This window comes from Pelodiscus sinensis, chromosome 1 (genome assembly GCF_049634645.1).
Source record: "Pelodiscus sinensis isolate JC-2024 chromosome 1, ASM4963464v1, whole genome shotgun sequence".
NCBI lineage: Eukaryota > Metazoa > Chordata > Testudines > Trionychidae > Pelodiscus > Pelodiscus sinensis.
This window is the reverse complement of record NC_134711.1, coordinates 301,427,338-301,435,067: the sequence shown is the minus strand read 5'-3', so window position 1 is coordinate 301,435,067 and position 7,730 is coordinate 301,427,338.

The window sequence follows — 7,730 nt, the reverse complement described above, 5'->3', positions numbered from 1 at the left end:
GATAGATCTGAGGAAGTGGGTCTGGCCCACAAAAGCTCATCATCTAATAAACCATCTTGTTAGTCTTTAAAGTGCTACATTGTCCTGCATTTTGCTTCAACTTCCCTTTCCATGACTATCTTAAGTACTCAGCCTCCCCATAAATATTTCTGCTCTCCCTCATTCTTCCTATCTTGCTTCACAGAGAAACCCTGTTGCACCTCTCGGTGTCTGTGTCCTGTCTAGACACTTGGGCTGTGTCTAGACTGGCAAGTTTTTCGCAAAAACAGCTGCTTTTGCGGAAAAACTTGCCAGCTGTCTACACTGGCCGCTTGAATTTCCGCAAGAACACTGATGATCTCATGTAAGATTGTCAGTGTTCTTGCGGAAATACTATGCTGCTCCCGTTCGGGCAAAAGCCCTCTTGCGCAAATGCATTTGTGCAAGAGGGCCAGTGTAGACAACGTGGTATTGTTTTGCGCAAAAAAGCCCCGATCGTGAAAATGGCAATCGGGGCTTTCTTGTGCAAAACCGCGTCTAGATTGGCATGGACGCTTTTCTGCAAAAAGTGTTTTTGTGGAAAAGCGTCCTGCCAATCTAGACACTCTTTTCCGCAAATGCTTTTAACGGAAAAACTTTTCCGTCAAAAGCATTTGCGGAAAATCATGCCAGTCTAGACGTAGCCTTGAGCTACATCTACACTGGTGTGATCTTGCACCAGAAATATGCAAATGAGGCTAAGCGTAGAATATCGCCAAGCCTCATTTGCATATCTAATGTGCCACCATTTTGCAGAAGAAGCTTTTGCGCCAGAAGGAGCTGTCTACGCTGCCCCTTCTTGTGCAAGAAAAAACCCCTTGTGCAATGCTGCTATGCTGATTATTTTCAGGAATAAGGGCATTGCGCAAGAGGGCTTTTCTTGCGCAAGATGGGGCAGTGTAGACGCTCCTTCTGGCGCAAGAGCCTCTTCCGCAAAAATGGCAGCTCATTAGATATGCAAAGGAGGCTCAGCAATAGTCCACGCTGAGCCTCATTTGCATATTTCTAGCACAAGATTGTGCCAGTGTAGACATAGCCTTGTAGGGGTTAATTGTGGAAGAACTGTGTACATGTATGTTGAGGGATGGTGAAGCATGCATTCCCTCCCTTTCCCCCTTCCCTGCTACTGATGAGCCAGAAGCAAGCCTCTAGGACAGGGGTTTGTAATGTTTTTACCTTCACATTTCTCTTGAAAGTGAACTTCATGTTCACCCCTCCCCCCCCAGCCATTTTGTGCACAGCCTAGCCCCGTCCCCTCACCTGATAGAAAGCCAAGGGGCGTGGTTAGGACTATAAGAATTCTGCCAGGGAGCTCAGTCAGGGCCGAGGAAGGCAGAGGCTTGTCCAGAGTGTCTAGCTGCTCAGGCTTAGGCTCCCACAGTTGCTTTCCCTCAGGCCGGTGAAGGCTTTACTGCTGTGGTCACCAACAGGTCGATCGCGAGCTACTGGTCGATCTTGAGGCCTCGACCAGTAGCTCACGAGGCATCCTGTCCGCCTCGCCCCCATTTCCCTCCCACCCCCCAGAAACCCCACTACCTACCTCAAGAGAAAAGAGAGGTAATGTCGGCTTCAGAAGTCCTGCAGCTTAGCGCCACTTCTGGCAATTCCAGAAGTGCGCTAGCTGCTCTGCCGGCTCCCTGCACCACATAGGAGGGGTGAGTCAGCCCCACGGGAGGCGTGCAGGGGGTTTCCTGGTGCGCGCGGGAGGTTGGCCTCAGCGCAGGTGTTCGCAGGGGGGGTTGGCGCGGGGACAAGCGCGCGTGGGGCTTTCCTGCACGGGGGGGGGGGTGTGTGCTGGCTCCGGGGCAGGCGCGCATGCGTGGGGCTTCCCTGCATGGGTGGGGGGGTCGGCCCCCTGGGAAGGTGCACGCGTGCGCAGGGCTTCCCTGCACGGGTGGTGGGGTTCAGCTCCGGGGTAGACGCAGGGCTTCCCTGCATGGGGGGGGGGTCGGCTCCGGGGCAGGCATGCGCAGGGGGGGAGAGGAGATGCAGAGGGCTCTCTACGTCCACTGGCACCCCACTCCCGAGCCCCCACTCCCGAGCCACAGAACGCTGTCCCCACTCCCCTGTCCCCGGCTACAGAACGCTGTCCCCACTCCCCTGTCCCCACTCCCCTGTCCCCAGCTACAGAACGCTGTCCCCGCTCCCCTGTCCCCACTCCCCTGTCCCCACTCCCCTGTCCCCAGCTACAGAACGCTGTCCCCACTCCCCTGTCCCCACTCCCCTGTCCCCAGCTACAGAACGCTGTCCCCACTCCCCTGTCCCCACTCCCCTGTCCCCAGCTACAGAACGCTGTCCCCACTCCCCTGTCCCCACTCCCCTGTCCCCAGCTACAGAACGCTGTCCCCACTCCCCTGTCCCCAGCTACAGAACGCTGTCCCCGCTCCCCTGTCCCCACTCCCCTGTCCCCACTCCCCTGTCCCCAGCTACAGAACGCTGTCCCCACTCCCCTGTCCCCAGCTACAGAACGCTGTCCCCACTCCCCTGTCCCCACTCCCCTGTCCCCGGCTACAGAACGCTGTCCCCACTCCCCTGTCCCCACTCCCCTGTCCCCAGCTACAGAACGCTGTCCCCGCTCCCCTGTCCCCACTCCCCTGTCCCCGGCTACAGAACGCTGTCCCCGGCTACAGAACGCTGTCCCCACTCCCCTGTCCCCGGCTACAGAACGCTGTCCCCGCTCCCCTGTCCCCGGCTACAGAACGCTGTCCCCGCTCCCCTGTCCCCGGCTACAGAACGCTGTCCCCGCTCCCCTGTCCCCACTCCCCTGTCCCCGGCTACAGAACGCTGTCCCCGCTCCCCTGTCCCCACTCCCCTGTCCCCAGCTACAGAACGCTGTCCCCACTCCCCTGTCCCCAGCTACAGAACGCTGTCCCCACTCCCCTGTCCCCACTCCCCTGTCCCCAGCTACAGAACGCTGTCCCCACTCCCCTGTCCCCAGCTACAGAACGCTGTCCCCACTCCCCTGTCCCCACTCCCCTGTCCCCAGCTACAGAACGCTGTCCCCGCTCCCCTGTCCCCACTCCCCTGTCCCCGGCTACAGAACGCTGTCCCCACTCCCCTGTCCCCGGCTACAGAACGCTGTCCCCACTCCCCTGTCCCCGGCTACAGAACGCTGTCCCCACTCCCCTGTCCCCACTCCCCTGTCCCCGGCTACAGAACGCTGTCCCCACTCCCCTGTCCCCGGCTACAGAACGCTGTCCCCACTCCCCTGTCCCCGGCTACAGAACGCTGTCCCCGCTCCCCTGTCCCCACTCCCCTGTCCCCGGCTACAGAATGCTGTCCCCGCTCCCCTGTTCCCACTCCCTTGTCCCCAGCTACGGAACGTTGTCCCCACTCCCCTGTCCTCAGAACTCGGTCCCCATTCCTGTCCCCACTCCCCGAACTCTGTCCCCACTCCTCTGTCCCCATTCCCATCCCTACTCCCTGAACTCTGTCCTCACTGGCACTCTGGCCCCTGCCGCAGAACCCTGTCCTCTCCCCTGCCCCCAGCCGCAGTACTCTGTCCCCACAAAATGTATAATTATAAATGCTTCATTTTAGATTTAAATAGCATGAATAAAAAAGACCATTTATTTAATAACTATAAACACGTGATTTTAATTGTATTTATCGCATAATTTAAAAATAAACTGTTTATCAGAGTATGTAAGGGCTGGGGATAGCAAGTGATGGACAGGAGGAGAATAGAGAGGGCGGGGCTTCAAGGAAGGGGCGGAGCTTCAAGGAAGGGGCAGGGCTTCAAGGAAGGGGCAGGGCGCGAGGCCTGGCCAAGCCAGCCAGCAGGGCTATCCTCTGGCTACGTCTAGACTGGCATGATTTTCTGCAAATGCTGTTAACAGAAAAGTTTTCTGTTAAAAGCATTTGTGGAAAAGAGCGTTTAGATTGGCATGGATGCTTTTCCACAAAAGCACATTTTGAGGCAAAGCGTCTGTGCCAATCTAGACGTGCTTTTGCACAAAAAAGCCCTGATTGCCATTTTTGCGATTAGGGCTTTTTTGCGCAAAACAAATCTGAGCTGTCTACACCGGCCCTTTTGTGCAAACAGGAGCAGCATAGTATTTCCGCAAGAAGCACTGATTTCAGACAGTAGGAAGTCAGTGTCCTTGTGGAAATTCAAGCGGCCAGTGTAGACAGCTGGCAAGTTTTTCCGCAAAAGCAATTGCTTTTGCGGAAAAACTTGCCAGTCTAGACACAGCCTCTGACTTAGAGGAACCCAAGGATTTACTGGTGGCTGGTGATTCGGAGGACCAGCCTGAGCTGAAGGCCTGGCTCAAACCCCGAGGCTTGCCTGAAGCCTGGGACCTGGCGAACCAGCTGGATGCAGCCCTCCAAGCTAATTCCCAAGTCTGACAGCTGGTGGCGCTGTGGGATGAATGAACCCGTTACAATGCCTTAATGAATAATATCAGCTTTTTACTTTGAACCTTTTCCTAATAAATTTATGTAATATTTGAAGATGAAAGTTGGTAATGTTTGCGTACTGTTATTGTAGTGTGTCGTCACATAGGCCTGACTGATTTGCACTGCTATTATAGTGTGCTGATCGCTAGAAGTTAATAAGAAATGTTTATAATTTTATTTCATAATATTAATTATGAAGAAATCTAAACTTTAGACTTTTATCCAGTGAGAAGGCAATTGAGAAATTTTCTGGGAGGCACCTCACACCTCTCCTGTATCCCCTTCACACCTCCCCTGGGGAGGCGCACCTCACTAGTTAAGAACCTCTGCTTTAGGAACGTACCTCGTAGCACGAACGGATTGTAGATAAGAATGGGAATAAAACAATCCTGTTTACCCAGATGTACTGATCCATGTAAACAAAGTCAAAGGACAAGCAGTACAGATGAGCCATACTGTAACAAGCAATGAGTAACACCCATAAACTTCCAAACTACAAAACAGGGTAAAAACCTGTGTATATAAGCTGCACAACAGTATGGCAATTTGAACCTCACCAATGGGCTTTGGTACCAGTGCCTCAGAAGCCTAGATGATCTCCTGCTTCGTCCGCAGCCGAAACGGAGTTCCCGGCTTGCAGAAGGGACATAAGATGATGCTTTTCCTATCATGTTGTTCTTTAGTTAAGGGGTACGGCTGACAGCTGTCAGAAATTAAACTGCTTGGCTGTGTCTAGACTGGCCAGTTTTTCTGGAAAATCAGCCGCCTTTCTGGAAAAACTTGCCAGCTGTCTACACTGGCCGCTTGAATTTCCGCAAAAGCACTGACTTCCTACTGTAAGAAATCAGTGTTTTTTGTGGAAATACTATGCGGCTCCCATTCGGGCAAAAGTCCCTTTTGTGCAAAACATTTGCGCAAAAGGGCCAGTGTAGACAGCTCAGATTTGTTTTATGCAAAAAAGCCCCGATCGTGAAAATGGTGATCGGGTTTTTTTTGCGCAAAAGCGCGTCTAGATTGGTCACAGACGCTTTTCCGCAAAAAGTGCTTTTGCGGAAAAGCGTCTGTGCCAATCTAGACGCTCTTTTCCGAAAATGCTTTTCACGGAAAACTTTTCCGTTAAAAGCATTTCCGGAAAATCATGTCAGTCTAGACGTAGCCCTTGTATTTGACAGATACCTGTGCAGTATGTTCTTGTACTTTGAGAACCCAATGTCAGACCTGAGACTTACTCTTGCTGGCAACAACACTGTAACTATAGAATGATTATGGTTATTTTGCCTATAAATATGGTTCTAAACCCACTGAAAACAATGGAAGATGGCAGCCAACTTTATTAAGACCTGCCTCACTTTTATTTGCAGAAAGTCACTATTTTCCACAAAGAAATCTTGCTGGCTTCAGTCCAATGGACAGTAAAAGGAGATGGTGCCCATTTTGAGAGGAAGAATTTATAAATTGACAACAACCTTTCACCATGTAACCATCAGACAGGTAAAAAATACCCCCCAAATCACTGGCGATGCAATAAAAACTGAGTTGGCTCTACTGCATTGTCCAGAGCTGTGTAGTAGAAGAGGGCCTGAAACAAAAGCCCATGTAGCACAGGCATGGTTTGAGGCCTAGCTAACAATGAACAAAACTTGGCTAATATAAAGCAAAGCTGTGAGCAAGAGGCAGACCCCTACTCACAGAACTGGGCAGGAACAGGGTTGAAAGTGTAAAACATTAATTGGTAATAGGCCCAGGTGTAGAACAGTAATTGGTACTAGATACTGACTGTAATATAGTAATTGGTACTGGTCATAAGTTGAAAGCACAGTCCAAAAGGATGGCACCACCACCTCGTTCAAAAAGACCTTGGTACCCACACTCCCCACAGATACAAACCCAGGTTCAGGAAAGGATCTAAACTGACAGCATGATGGATAGAAATGTTCTAATGGACCACAAAGTGCAGGGTGATGAATGGTATCTAAGTAGCATCAGAGGGTGGTAAGTTGATAATGTTAGAGGGTAGCAATCTGACACATCAGGAGTGATGTGAAACTTGTATGTATCTGTCTATAAAGTGGTATCTTGGAGGGGCAGTCTTTGTCCAGCTGAGGGGGCAGTGGGACCTCCCACTGACTGAACTGAGTCTACTGTTACAGGTACCTATACGTAGTGGTACATCATAGTTTGACAACTATTACTGTACTTTCCCTAACAATAAACCTGGCCAGGCACCTTCGATCCTTATCTGATTTGTGATTTTTTGGGAGCTCTCTCATTAGTCAGAGTTGACTAATCACACAAGTCAGCATGGCACACATGATTGAGCACACATGCATGCAGCCCTCTGGTTATCATCAGTGATGGAGCAGTAGACCTGTCAGGACACCATGAGAGTAAATCCTAACCTTTTACATTGATGACCCTACTACAGGCTGCTATAGCCCTGACACACCAGCCTGCTTGTGCACACAGACCCCTGCATCATGATGACCTCTCGAGGTCACTTCCAGTCCTAGTATTCTATGATCATCCTTACTGATTTCCCACCATTAAGTTCTAGGCCAAGGGTGGGCAATAATTTTTGCAGGGGGGCCACTTCATGAATTTTGGTTCGTGGTCAAGGGCCAGTTCTGCCCCTGGAAGGGGCGGGACCTCAGGCAGAAGTAGAGTTGCCAGATGTCCGGCTTTGAACTGGATAGTCCAGTATTTGAGCTTTCTGTTCAGGAAACAAATTGAGAAAATATAAATGTCTGGTATTTTCTAAATAAGATGTAATGTCAAGTGTGTCCAGTATTTTTGTTGAAAACATCTGGCAACCCTAGGCGGAAGGGGTGGTTCTCTCTAGGTGCCACATGCTCCTGGGGTGAGGAGGAGACTGTGTGTTCCCTCGTGCCAGGCTTGTTGGGACCTGGGGGCAGAGAAGTGTGGGAAGTCATTTGTTGTTCAAAATGGCTGGTGGCTCCCTCTAGATGCTGCATGCACCTGGTGGGGGCAGAGAGCCACTTTGAACAGCAAATGATTTTGCAAGCTCCCTCGCCCATAGGTCTCAATTGGCCGGGGGTGAGGGAGCAGCAGGGCAGGCCATGGTCTGGATCAAATGGCATGGTGGGCTGGATTCAGTCTGTGGGCAAGATATGTGGACAAACCACAGTCTTGGAAGGTTAACTTTTTTGCCCATGTGAAGCCATGAAGAACTCAAAGGCGTGTGCTCGGGCACAGTAGTTCGACAGTCTCCAATCAATTCTATACTGTCTTAGAATTTTAGAGCCTGCTTCTGGTTATGTGCCTTCACCTTTTGAACTTCAATCTTTTCTGCC